Raw genomic sequence first — 15,160 nt, 5'->3', positions numbered from 1 at the left:
AGTGGAAACAGTGGCTGACTTTATTTTCTGCGGCTCCAAAATCACTACAGATGGTGATTGCAGCCATGAAATTAAAAGATGCTTACTCCTTGGAAGGAAAGTTATGACCAACCTAGACAGCATATTAAAAAGCAGAGACATTACTTTCTCAGCAAAGGTCCATCTAGTCAAGGCTATGGTTTTTCCAGTAGTCATGTATGGATGTAAGAGTTGGACTATAAAGAAAGCCGAGTGTAGAAGAATTGATGCTTTGAACTGTGGTGTTGTAGAAGACTCTTGAGAGTCCCTTAGACTACAAGAAGATCAAACAAGTCCATCCTAAAGTAAATCAGTCTTGTGTGTTCATGGGAGGAATTGATGTTGAACCTGAAACTCCAGTACTTTGGCCACCTGATGCGGAGAGCTGACTCATTTGAAAAGACTCTGATGCTGGAAAAGATTGAAGGTGGGAGGAGAAGGGGATGACAGAGGATGAGATGGTTGGATGGCATCACTGACACAATGGACATGGATTTGGGTGGACTCTGGAATTTGGTGATGGACAGGGAGGCCTGGCGTGCTGTGGTTCATGGGGTTGCAAAGAGTTGGACACGACTGAGTGACTGAACTGAACTGAACTGAGTCAAACCTATCTTTCAGGAATTTTTATCTATTGTTTATAACATCAGAATAAAAGCCCCATGTATGAAATCTAATACCTCCTCTATATTTCAGCCTTTCTTGTTTTCTTCTCCCATTGCTAAGAATCTTCAGTCTGTTCAGGATTGTTGTACTTGTGTTTGCCTGTCCTCACCCTGGTAGGTTTCCTCATGGCCCTTTCTAGGTTGTTAGCATCCATCTGAATGGAAGGCTGGCCACAACTTCACAAAAACTCTGACCAGTTCAGGGTAGAGTATGTTTTAATCCCAATATTCTATATCTCAGAATTCTATGGATGTGGTCATACTCCACTTGAAACAGAGACCATACATGAAAGTGAAAGTCGCTCAGTCGTGTCCAACTCTTTGCAACCCCAGGGACTATATAGGCCATGGAATTCTCCAGGTCAGAATACTGGAGTGGATAGCCGTTCCCTTCTCCAGGGGATCTTCCCAACCCAGGGACTGAACCCAGGTTTCCCACATTGCAGGCAGATTCTTTACCAGCTGAGCCACCAGGGAAACCCCCATGGGTGCAAACAATCCTTTTACTTTTTCTCTCCTTGCCACATAGCTAGCTGCATTTCTCAAACTCTTCTGCAGTTAGGTAGACACATATGACTAAGATCTGACCAAAGGAATAAGTATAGAGGTCATATATTCTAGGTATGACCTGTTCTCACAGGATTCTTGTGTGCTCTCTCTTCTGTCCCTTGTTTCTTGTCTGTGTGTTAGTCACTCAGTTGTGTCTGACTCTTTGCAACCGCATAGAGTGTAGCCTGCCAGGCTCCTCTGTCCATGGAATTCTCTGGCCAAGAATACTGAAGTGGGTAGCCATTCCCTTCTTCGTTTTTTGGTTTAAGAGAAAGCATCCTGCAGAGTCCTCAGAGTCCATTGGGATGGCAAAGGTATAAAAAAGAATGACTCTAAATCTTTGAATAAAGTTACACAGAAGAGACTCCCATCTCACTGCCTGCCTTCATCAGGCTATTAAAGAGTGAGGAATACACTTTTATTATGTTAAGCCACTGAGAGTTTGGATATTCTTGTGAAATTTGAACTCAGATGGTCTCAGTACAGAACACATATGTTAATACATCAACCAGGGAGTAATTACAGCACTTCAAGTGGTGCACTAGTTGACAGACCTTTTTTCTTCACCTTTCCTTGTTGAAGATCTCAAGAGATAAGAGTAAATTATGCCTTAATCCTAAATGTTAAAAGGCTGATGTCATCGACATTTTGGGTGTCATGACATATTTTGTAATTCTAGAATTTGTGACAGCACCCACTTGAAGGTGTTAAAGACCCAAGTCAGCAGCAAACAAATCAGGTTACTATGATACAACCACTGTAAAAAATAACAATACCTCTCAGTGTCTACAAAAGCTTTGCCAAGCATCACATAACTTACTTATCTGTTCTTCCATGTTGTGTCTCTGTTTGAATAAATTTCCCTATTACTCTCAAGCTCCCCTTACAAATATTCACATCTTTCAGTAAAGTAGTCTATCTTTACGACTAGGGTGCCAGCTTCCACTTGTGTTGTGTTCCTTCCTCACTGGTTGTAAGATATCTTGTGTGACAGGGACTTCAAAGATCGATATTCTGTATGACTGATATTGTCAGTTATGCTGAAAGTGAAAATCGCTCAGTCGTGTCTGACTCTTTGCGACCCCGTGGACTGTCCATGGAATTCTCCAGGCTAGAATACTGGAGTGGGTAGCCTGTTCCTTCTCCAGTGGATCTTCCCGACCCAAGGTTCGAACTGGGGTCTCCTGCATTGCAGGTGGATTCTTTACCAACTGAGCTATGAGGGAAACATCTTGTCAGTTATATTAAGTTGAAAAAAATAAATTTTGCACATTGATCTAAATTTTACAGAACATTTGTGAAGGGCTTGCCCTACAGTAAAATACCACGGCATACCTGCTAAGAACAAATTGAACTGTTGGGTAACATTCTTTGGGTAATTTTTTAATTAAAAATGAAAAAAAAATTGCCACTCTGTTGAATAATCCTTTTAGCACTTTGTTTGTAGCAATTTGAAGTAGACTCTGCATATTACCAATATAACAAATTTTGACAATTACATGTATGTAATTTGGGTATGCTTTGTGTATGTGCATGTATGTTGCTCAGAAGAGACCAGTAGAATGGCTAGAAAGTTGTAATTATTTTGTTAAAAATGATTTCACCTAATTTCAATGTCATTTGTATAAACTTATGGTCTGCCACACTCTCACCCAGGAATGAAATAGTTACTTTCAGCTTGCAACCAGCTCAGCCAGGCACTGTGTCTCACCGACCCCATTAGTAATGTTGCATGTGATTTCAGCAAGCTCAAGAATCACTCCAAATGTCTCACATCCTGGAAATGTATTTGACCTCTTCAGGCAGTTTGTCTGACTTTGATGGATTGATACTAAAATTAAGGTCCTCAAAGATCTTCAATATTATATCACTCTACACTCGGCCACATCTCATTATGTATCTCTTTCCACCACTTTAATACCCATGCCCAAACCACTTCAAACTATTCACTCTTCTCTTTAGGCCGTCTCTTTTCACCTCCGTGCCTTGGCATCTGCTGAGATCTGCTTATAATGCCTTCACCTGCACTGTTTTATACAATTCTGTTGATTTTCCATTATCAGTAGAAATGCCTTCTTTTTTGTTTTGTTATTTCTTCCTTTGTTAGAAATTATTATTTTTGCCCACAGATTTCTTTGTTGTATGTTCTTACAGCAGCACTTACAGTATTTTCATGTGCTGGATTATCATTCTTACTGGATAGTAATATACACAGGATCAGAAATCACATTTCATTCTTCTTATATGGTCCAAAGAAGTTCTATATAAATGTGCTCAATATATGGATGATGAAGCAATTGAATCCCTAGACAATTATAAATGTGTCAAAATGTGTGTTTGGAAGAATTTTCAAATTGCATTTTAGACATATTCTAAAGTTTCAAGGAAAAAATTAATAAGCCTAAACCAATTTCTAAAAATGATTTGGATAATTTAGATGCACTGAAAAAATTCAAATTGTTTTTAATGAAACACAGCCAATTTTATTTAAATTCTCCAAACATTATATTCAATATGTTCATTGTTTCTAAAATGTTTCACTTTTATATAATGGCTTATTTCACCTATATTTTATAGTTTTATCATGAGAAAATTTGAATTTATTTTTTGATGCAAGTTTCTTCCTTTAAAAAAATTAGATGCACATGTATCTTCATCAATAATCAATAAGATCTCAGTCTTAAATCCCAAAATTAACAGAAATGAAGTGTTCAATGTTTAATGAAATGGTAGAAACTGTAAAATAATCTATGACACTTTTCTCTGGATACTCACATGGATTAGTTTCTTGACTTCTGGTTTCTACTCAGCTTTACCTATATAAAATGGTAACCTCTCCTCTCCACAATTCCTAAACCCTATAGGAAATTCTATTTTTGTTATCTCCATTGCATTGATTGTCACCACAGGGCATACATATTTACTTTTATATTTGATTATTATTTGTCTCTCTTTGTTAGAATGGAAATTCTCATGAGGAAAGAGAATATGTCCTTTTATTCATTTTTGTATCCACATTACCTTGAAAAGTACCTGAAACCTAGTAGCACTCAATATATTTATGTTGAATGACTACATTGATTAATTTAACCCCAGTTCTGGATCACTCCTTAGCTAACATTTACATTATTCCTCAAAAACAGAAATAAATCTAAATAATCATTGAAGGCATACAAAAGGCCCATTAGGCGACTTTAAGCAGAAATATATTGCCTAGCACAAACATTTATAAATGTCATGCTTTTATAAATAGTACTTAGCTTTTGAAGTTTTAAGTTCACCATCTATCAATACAATGAAAATCAAGAGCCTCACCTTTAAGGTCCAGTATGGAGTTAAATGAGATAATATATGTAAAGCACATAGCTCAGTGCCTGCCACACTATAAGAGTTTTACAAAACTAATTCACAGCTCTACCAACTAGGAATTGAGCAGGTACATGGGGACAGATACAACCTGAAAACAGTACAAAAGCATATTACTAAGTGTCAACCATGTATTATATATGGTGAATATTTTGGTGCGAAAAGAGAGAGATGGAGACAGAAAAAGAGAATATAAAGTGGAAAAGGTATGGTATCTTAATCCAAGAACCTTATAATGTAGTAGAGAAATGGACACACAATTTACACTAACTTCAACAAGCCTAAAAAAATAGCATAGTATGGGAGAATATATTGGCTTTGAAGGCATAAGACATTACTTTGAATCCCAGTTTCATTAATTATTTCTTGGGTCATTCTGAGTAATATATTTTTACTTCTCTAAATTTATTTTATCAACTGTAATAATTTAGTTGTTAATAATACTGCATTTGGAAAAGTTGGGAGTATTAAATGAAGATGAGTCCTTGGAGAGTTTTTAGTAAACTGCAAAACTCTCATGAATAACGTTCAGTATATTTACAAGAAACATTGAGCATCCTTTTCATGGTACTCCCACTGTGTGTATTTCCTGTGTGTTTATTAGCAGCTATCTCACATGATCACACATTTGTATAAGTCTCATCAGTGAAGTGAGAGTTCTGCAAGCACAGAGATTGTTTTATTCATTTCAGTTTTATGATGAGTCTTTAATAAATAAATGTTGAAGTAAGGAAGAAAATGTAAGAAAAATGAGTAAATGATTATAATAAAGGTATAAGCATGAGGGAGGGAATAATAAATGTCAACTTGCATGGAGAAATAGAAATAGAGAAGACTTCTCAAGGGTGGCATATTTGAATTGAATATTGAAAGCTAAACTGGCTTTTGACAAGCAGAGGATAAAAGAACATAACTGGTGCAGTAAAGTTTCTTCAGCTGGTTTTAAAGGATAGGCTTCTAGGGACTCATAAACTAATTATTTAATTTTATGTGTTTATGCATTTGTTTCCAAGGTTAGGGACCATAGTTTTCTTCATACTCTCAAAGGTGTCAGTGTCACAATAAAAAGTTAAGAATGACTAAGGTTGAGGGAATAAGATGAGCAAACACAAGTTGTGGGACAACCAGAACAAAATTAGGGAGTAAAAATTTGTTTGTTATAATCAGTTTGCTCACTCTAAACTTTAACATCTAAAGACTTTGGAATTTAAGTTTTCTTCTGAAAAATATGTAATAGAAATTTTCTTATGCTTCCAAACTCAGTACAAACTAACTTTATAAATGCCACTGCCTGATCTGTTATTAAAGACAGTGTAAGTATAGTCCAGAGGGAAGGCAGATAAAAACCCATTCATTCAAAATTGTCCATTTATTGATTCACAGCAACTCTTGAAGTTTTCTTGATTCTCTGATTCTCACTTATTTTTAAACAGCAGGATTTTAGTCTCTGATTGTTTCCAACTGAGTCCTGGCCTCCTTCCCTATATTAGAGAACAGCTGGTTGCCTATGGTAATCCCAACAGTAAATGCTGAGCTAAAGATGAGCTATAGAACACCATGTTTGGAGGAAAGTTAGATCCTCATTTTGACAGAGTCAAAATTGTTCCTGCTGTTGAGGAGGGCAGTGATTACTATGCTAATTGCAATTTAGAATGGCTTTCCTTTATATTTGTTTTGTTTTCCTTGTAGTCAAACACCATTTAGATTTCTCCTTTATACAATCCATTAAATCACTCAGAAATTACATATTCTACCACAAATCTTATAAAGAGGACATGATGTCTAATGGGAACAGCCTCATTCATATAAAGGTCTCTCCAAGGAATAGTCTGCTGAGTCATCTGATAGACCCATTATATTCCTTATTATTAATATACACTTGGGATAGGTTTATCGGCAGTATTTCTTGCATTTTCAGTAGTAGTTTCATAAATTGGAAAGTCCAGTTTACTTGGTTAGCAAGTTGAGTTGTTTCATATTTAGCCTCAGATAGTTCCACTCATGGAGAAGGTAATGGCACTCCACTCAGGTCCTTTTTCCTGGAAAATCCCATGGACAGAGGAGCCTGGTAGGCTGCAGTCCATGGGGTCGCTAGAGTTGGACGCGGCTGAGCGACTTCACTTTCACTTTTCACTTTCATGCATTGGAGAAGGAAATGGCAACCCACTCCAGTATTCTTTGCCTGGAGAATCCCAGGGACGGGGGAGCCTGGTGAGCTGCTGTCTATGGGGTCGCACAGAGTCGAACACGACTGAAGCAACTTAGCAGCAGCAGCAGTTCCACTCATAGAAACATGTCTTATCTTAACTTCTTTCTGCTGAGTGAATGAAGATATACTGTAGTAAAGGGATAGTCAAAAGGGAAGAAATGATACATTTGGTATTGAAAACCCTATACACTTTTGTAGCAGTTTGTAGTTTACAAAGTACTTTTGCAGAATGTGACATACTGCAAAGTGGATAGAATTTGGATTCAGAGAAATCTGTATTTTGTTAGTGGATTTAGCTTCCCAGGTGGTGCCAGTGGTAAAGAACCTGGCTGCCAATGCAGAAGATTCAAGAGACTCAGGTTCAATCCCTAAACTGGGAAGATCCTCTGGAGAAGGAAATGGCAACCCACTCCAGTATTCTTGGGAGAAATCCCATGGACAGAGGAACCTGGTGGGCTACACTCCATGGGGTCACAAAGAGTCAGACATGACTGAGCATACACACATTAGCACTAGCACTAGAGTTTACTAGTAAAGTTGCAAAATCACTTTCTCATAAGCTTCAGTGTTATTGCCTTTATAAAGAGGATCATCCATCTGTCTCTTCCATCTATCAGCTTTATAGGGGGAATTGACTGGAATTAAATAAGACATGGTAAGTTAAAGCACTGATAAACTCTGAACACATGCAGAAGTTAAACATCAGCATCATCATCATCATTTCTTTGAAGCTACATAAGAGACTGTAATTTCACATTAAATTAAGGTGGAAGTTAAAAATCATTGCATATTTTTCTTATGATAAACAAATATTAAATATGCAACTAAATTTTTTAAGCAGTTTATTTTAGAGAGTCCATATTAGGAGAAAGTAAGAAAAAGAATCATCAGTGAGATTAGTGTCTTGAAAAAATAAATTAACTCAGTGTGGGAAAAATAAAAACTTACCTTAGGAGTGCAAAAATTATACGAGTCAAGGCCTGAGTTGTAGGAAAAATAAGGCAGAGAACTAGAGAGTAGAGAAATAATTTTTACTGCACTGATATCTCTTGATGAGATCAGATAAAAAAAGTTTGGGAAAAGCTCAATCTCTAGTTGTCAAGATTTGTGAGGGATAAAACTATCAACCATTACTATTTAGAGATTGTTATTTTCTAAGATTGAATTAAATACTTTAAAATGTTAAGGATTGGGAATATATAAAGGGAAGTAGAATATAGTTGATTTATATGATTTATATGAAATGAAAAACTATTTAATTTTAAATAGTTGAAAAAATATCCAAAATTTAGAAATAAGACAAAATATGATTGCATGTCTTTTCGTTGTAATACTAAAGCATTGTCTAACAGTCCTTCATGGTAATTTTTTAATTATCTAGCAGGCTTTACCTTTGATTAGTGTCCATATTCCGAGAAGTTGCCTATCATTTTTTATTTATCTTTTAATTGAGTAAAGATTCAAATGAGTCTGCCCTGTAGAAAAGTTAACTCCGTATATTTTATTACCCCAGTGGACCCTCTAACTTAGCAAAATTATTCCAGTATGAATTTCCCAACAGATTATACAAATCTTGGTTCCTCAGGTGTTCTTTGAACCATGCTATTAATTCTTCTATTCATGTATTAAACAATCTCTGACATGCATTACTCTAAAATTATATGCAAATTTTTGAAAAGTTTCTTTTTAAATGGCAACTTTATGTTTTGTTTTATTTTTGTACTCAACATTATCTGCATACTTTTTCCCAAACTTCAAGCACATGACAACAAATTTGGCAAGTCTGTGTGATTTTAATAGAGCTTGACTTGTACTTTGCATTTATATAACATTATTTTACCAATTTTTTCACCCTAATCTCATTGACTTGATTTTTGATAATAAGGAGAATTATTCTCACACTTAACTGAATGAAGTGATCAACAAAAGTTTTAAAATTTGAATGATATTAAATTTTAAACATCACAAAGGATATCTGCATAAGAAAAGAAATAAGGATTTTTGACAAGATGGTGATTAATGAAATATACAGGCTCCCTTCTCAAATTCCAACTTAGGACATACTAACAATTTAAAAGCAGTTGAATATAAATTAATCTAATAAACAAATTCTTTAAATAAGTACCAATACCCTTGGATTGAAAGAAAATTTGTTCTCAGTCAGTGCTGGAATGACGCTTGGTAGAAGCCTCTGAGGTGGTTAGAAAGCTGTCATGCAGGACGCATCAAACAAAAGCAAAGCGAACTAGGATACTTGTTTTTTTGGAGACAATACAGAGATGGAAATAGAAATTGATAAATGTTTTAATTAAAGTTCTCCTGAGAAATAGAACTAATTCTCTAATATTATGATGTTAGTCTCTCTCACTTTCTCACCACTAAATGGTGGGAGGAGGAGGAATTTTTCACAAAATAAATTTAGAGATAAAAGCATAAGACTAATAAAAGAAAATATAGGCAAATATCCCCATCACCTTAATATGACAGAGAAAATCATCTTAAGAATCCCCAAAATACAAACTGTAAGACACAAAAGAAGGGACTACTATATCAAAATTAAGATCATTCTGTTATTATAGGACATCATTGATGGTGGAAACACAGAAAGGCACAGCCACTCAGAATACTATATGACAGTTTTTAAAGCCAAGCATAGTCTCAGCCTATGATCCAGCAACCACCCCCCAGGTATTTACTCAAATGAGTTGACAACTTATGTCCATATAAAAACCTGCAATGAGGCTTGACTCATAATTTTCAAAAACTGGAAGCAACTAAAATGTTCTTTTAAAGGTGAATGGATAAACAAACTGCTGCATCCATATAATAGAACATTATTTCACAGTTTTTTTTTTTTTTTTTAAGTGTTATAAAGCCAAGGAAAGAGATGGAGGAACTCTGAATGCATATTGAAGAGTCCATGTCCAATCAAAAATCCTATGTGATATTTAAGTCGATTATAAGCAATTACAAAGTCTTTATCTTGTTGTCCTCATTAGAGAAAGCTGCCCTCCTCATATCAGTCTTAATATAGTTTAAGGGAGCTGTATTCAAGTACTCAGGGCCTGCCCATCTCCACCCTGGCTGGTGTGCTCTTAGAGGCATTCCTTCATTCCTACTCTAAATGCCTCAAGTTAGAGACCTACTTATAGGGAGCCCTCTGCCAAGGTCTTTCTCAGATACTTTTGCCAAGACCACCTTTTTGAAGTGCCTTGAAACATTTTTCTCCACTCTGACTCCATATTCAGTACTTTTCCATTCCTAGCCTCTTCTCCCCCTCTCCGCCCCAGCAGGCCCATAAAACAGCAGGAACTTGTTCAGGGCTCCCTTGGTGGATTCTCCCATCTGCACTAAAACATCTGACCTTCCTCTAGCACAATTCCATGGGAAAAATTTAACTTTGAGGGAATTGGTGTTTTATCCTGTTTAGCCTCTTGCTTTCAATTGTACTAAATGATTAAAGGCATGACTGTTCCTTTCATTTTGGCTCTTTGCCTTAACTGAGCACCGTAACACCTGGCAGCTCAGCTTTGTCCAATTCACCTCAGCTCAGTTCTTGACACGCATTGCCTAGTAAAATAATACATACACACCATACTGTCCTAAAAAGGCTATGTACATTCTGTACAACTCCAACTATATGGCATTCTGGAAAAGGCAAAACTATAAAGGTAGTAATATATCAGTGGTTTTCAGACTTGTAATGTGATAGCATGGATAGGGGGAACTCAGGGGATTTTTAGGGCAGAAAAACTGTTCTATTGGGTTGGCCAAACAGTTCATTTGGGTTTTTCCATAAGGTGTAATGAAAAAACTTGAAGGAACTGTTTGGCCAACCCAATATATAATACTGTAATGATGGATACATAACACTATGTATTTGGCAAAACCACAGAAGAGTATAACACAGAATGACACTTAATGTAAACTATGAACTTTATTTAATAATAGTGTATCATTATTGGTTCATCAATTGAAACAAATGTACCATGCAAATGCACAGTGTTCATAACAGGGTAAACTGTGAGAGGGTGTTGATGGGTAGGAGAAGAATAGTTATATGGGAATTCTCCTTACTATTTCCTCAATTTCCTATTAAACCTAAAACTGCCCTAAAATTCTTTATTAATTAAAAAAATTATGACTACTTTTCTAATTTTCCCTTAGAGCTGTCATGTAGGGAAACCCTGGTGAGACTATAGTACTAGATAGACTGCCAGACCTAGGTTTCTTGTTCCTGAGTCATTGGTCATAAGGAATATCCCCTGAGACCATAGATGCAAATTAATACAGAGGGGATATGGGGCATGAGCTCAGGCCATTGGCATTTCTGCCTTTTTTTTTTCCATTAAACTTATGCTTTTAGAACTTTCTCAAGTCTATCTCCATTTGATGATGGAATGCTACTGTGTACACTCAACTTTATGACTTGGGAGGTCAGAAAATACTCAATTTATAATGAGCATCCCAGGTCACATGGTAGCATGTGGGCCTATGGTCAAGTATTGTGTCCCTAGTAAACACTATAGTGAGCCAAAAAACTGTTTTTCCAAAAAATGGTTAAATGTAGAGGACTATATAGCTTTTCTCCAAAATTCTGAGGTCTGTACCATGATGCACCTATAAATTCCTGTGAAATTATCCATGCCTCATTCATATTTGCCACAGACAGTCCAAGACGATCAAATTTAAACTGTTATGTGGACCAAGTGTTAGAATAACTTGCATGGCAGCCTGGACCTAGTGCATATATTTTTCTGATTCTGAACCCTACTCAAGACTGGCAGATTTTTGGATTGATTATTTTATCAAAGCCTAAGTAGCATCCCATGGAGAAGGAAATGGCAACCCACTCCAGTGTTCTTGTCTGGAGAATCCCAGGGACCGGGGAGCCTGGTGGGCTGCCGTCTATGAGGTCGCACAGAGTTGGACACGACTGAGGCGACTTAGTAGTAGCAGTAGTAGCATCCCAAATGAGGTATATTTTGACTCTAAAATCCAAAGAAGGTCATTAGATATTGTACCTTTTTTTCTTAGCTGCCAGATGCAAGAACTTCATTTCTTGGATTGAATGGAGGATTTCAACATGTCTCAGATCACTAATTTCCTAAAAATTTCATCAGCATAGAAGTTTTCTAAATTTTTATTGGATTTCATGGCTCCAAATAGTCAATTGATCTCTTAGAGGAATTATATCAGATAGAGGCTCAATATTGTTTTCTATCATTAACAAGTTGACTATTTAGAAGCAGATTAGCTAGATATACTTTATTAGTAGGAGTTCATGCTGTTGGACCTATGTGTGGCTTCTGTTCTGCCTCTTTGACCACTCCATTCATGTGACTATCAGTCATGGTAGTTCTAGGGTGTACATGTATGTGTGTGTGTTCAGTTAATCAGTTGTGTCTGACTCTTTGTGACCCCATGGACTGTAGCCAATCAGGCTTCTTTATCCATGGGATTTTCCCACCAAGAATACTGGTGCTGGTTGACATTTTCTCCTCCAGGGTATCTTCCCAACCCAGGGATCAAACCCACATCTCCAGTGTCTCCTGCACTGACAGGCAAATGCTTTACCACTGAGCCACCTGGGAAGCCCCTAGTTCTGAGGTGGCTAATGATAAATATTGGATAACATCAACCAGGCAAGTCATTTTATCCACTTGATTGTTAAGTGATTCTTTTATGATGGGTGTTAAGAGGTGGTGTGAAAACTTTATGCTTATTCTTTTGAGTCCAACCACATGGCTTTACCTCTGAATTCCTTGTCACTAATTATCTAGTTCTTTACCTTCCCACTCTTTAACAGATGACCAGGCCATTGATCACTGTCATGAACCTATGCACAGTCTCATTTCAAGCTGCTTTTACTTCTACACAAAGTAGAAGGTACACCACTTGCAGCTCTTCTGCTTGGGAACCACCATCCATTTTTGGCTTGCACCAAAGTCTTGAGCTAAACCATCTGGAAATTGATTTCAAGTGCTTTCCTCCTTTTTCAGCTGCTCCTACCACATGGCTACTGATTTTCTCTAAGTCCTGCTGCTATTTATGGTTTGGTCATAACTATTTTCATTCAAGGTTTCCATGGGATATTCTGACTCCTAGACTCAATGATTTCACAGATTCTTTTACTTTACTATAATATCTGTACTTTTCGACTTTCAAGAGAAATTTAGCAAATGTAAAATTGCTCTGATAGTTTAATCATATTGCTATTTTCTTTTTATTTTGTCAGAATCCATAAAGAAAAGAAAGGAGATGGAAATGATTGGGCTCAATTGGTTTATGGTTATATTAAAGGCGATTGTAGTACAAGTGATGGTTTTATAAGGCTAGAATAATTTTAGAAATGTTTGTGTCTCCTATGAATTATTATGGAAATTTAGTGTCTCTATTTTTCTATTGAAAATATATAACATGGAGACAGTACCTAGTATTTCTTCCTAACCACTTAAGTGATCAAATATAAGTGACTATCACATGAAAATTCTTCATTTAGCACTCTAGATAAGAGTGAAATTTATTGCCGAAGTTTTCAGTTTACCAATTTTACAGTATAGACACTTTGAGAAAGCTTATATGTATCTAATACCATTTTATGAAACAAGTGCATGTTAATGAAATTCAGAAAGCATATAGAAAGATGTTAGTTGCCAAATGTCAATATTTAACTTAGCTCTGTCACTGACATTTTTAAAAAAAGATATGCAGTTTCATTTGAAATTGCATAAGAGCTCTCTATTGTGTTCTTACAAGATGAACATTACAGATTATTTCACCAGAAGCCTTTTTTTTTTTTTTTGAATCATGCTGCTTTGAACAAGTTTCATAGAAATCCTTCTATTCAATCACATGCTCATTCATGTATTCATTCAGTAAAATTTGTACAAGTTAAAAGGTCCTGGGTCAGCAGAGGCAAGGAGAGTATAGTTTCCTTTTTGAAGCAGTTCAGTTTAGGAGTGAAGTCATTAAACAGTAAATAGTTGAAAGCAATGTGTTAACTACTCCGCTGCAAGGACTTCATTAAGAATCACTATACTAATTCTCCTAATTCATCTCCTACTCCTTTTTTCTAATACATTACTTCTCACATACTCACCTCAAAGCAGTCCTTAGACAAATCAAACATACTCTCACCTCAGGGACTTTGCATAAGCATTTGTACATAAACACTTGAAAGTCAGGAAGGAAGTATGGGCTGGTGATGGAGATTTGTAGAAGGGGAAAATATATAATAAGTACGATGTTATGTAGAGAAATAAGAATATATTATATAGTATTAAAATAGAGCAATGGTAAAACTATGCTTCAGTATCCCAAGAACAAAATCAAAGACATCAATTAATAAAATTAGGGAAAGATATCTACAAGACCAAAGGCTAACTAGGAGAATGTGTTGAAAATCAAGGAAAAGAACTGATGATTAAATACAAATGTAAATGCCAGAAAGCCATTATTGAAAAATATAAACTCTATTGTGCCAAGAAGGAAGTTGCTAATTACTTTTAGGCAAAATTACAATGGAGCAGCAGAGGTAGAGTCCATTTTGCAGTGAGTGGAAGAATGAATGAACTAGGAGGAAGTGAAAATAGAGCATAAGATTTTCCTTTTAGAGGCCTGGCTCTGAACAGAGAGAGAAAAACAAGGCAATAGCAAATGCTGGTTTTCCATGAAAGTAATCAGCTTAAGCTTTGGGGGCTATCATTCGCTTGGATCCCCTGAGTGCAGGGCATTGCTGAGAGGTATAGAATATTCTGTGCCAGTTGCAAAATGGAACATTTCCATGTAAACACTTCTTATAAATTCCCCAAAAGATCTCAGAATAAAAGACTTGAATATTCTAGTCCTTGTTCACTTTTAGAAATTTATATTTTTCATAACAAACATTTATTTGCACCTAATCTTATGTTTATACTTTTCTGTGTTTTTTTTTTTTCTTAAAGAAGCACAAACTATAATAATTTTCAAAGCTCACAAAATCTAGGTCCATCTAGCAGTGGTAAGTAATAGGAAAGAGTTTTCCTAGAGTTGTTTGTTTTTTTTTAAAGCACAGTAGAAATGTGACTGTACTTGCTGAACTAAAAAGAACTTAGATGCATCCCAATGTTCATAGCAGCATTATTTACAGTTGCCAAGACAGGGAAACAATCCATGTCCATCAACAGATGAGTGGATGAAGCAGCTCTGGTATGTATATATATGCAATGGAATACTACTCAGACATAAAAAATGAAATTTTGCCATTTACAACAATATGGATAATTGAATTGAAGGATATTATACTAATTGAAATGTCAAACAAAGTAAGACAAATACTGTATGATGTTACTTATATGTGGAATCTGGAAAA

Source organism: Bos indicus, chromosome 1, assembly GCF_029378745.1.
Source record: "Bos indicus isolate NIAB-ARS_2022 breed Sahiwal x Tharparkar chromosome 1, NIAB-ARS_B.indTharparkar_mat_pri_1.0, whole genome shotgun sequence".
NCBI lineage: Eukaryota > Metazoa > Chordata > Mammalia > Artiodactyla > Bovidae > Bos > Bos indicus.
This window is presented reverse-complemented; position numbering follows the sequence as displayed.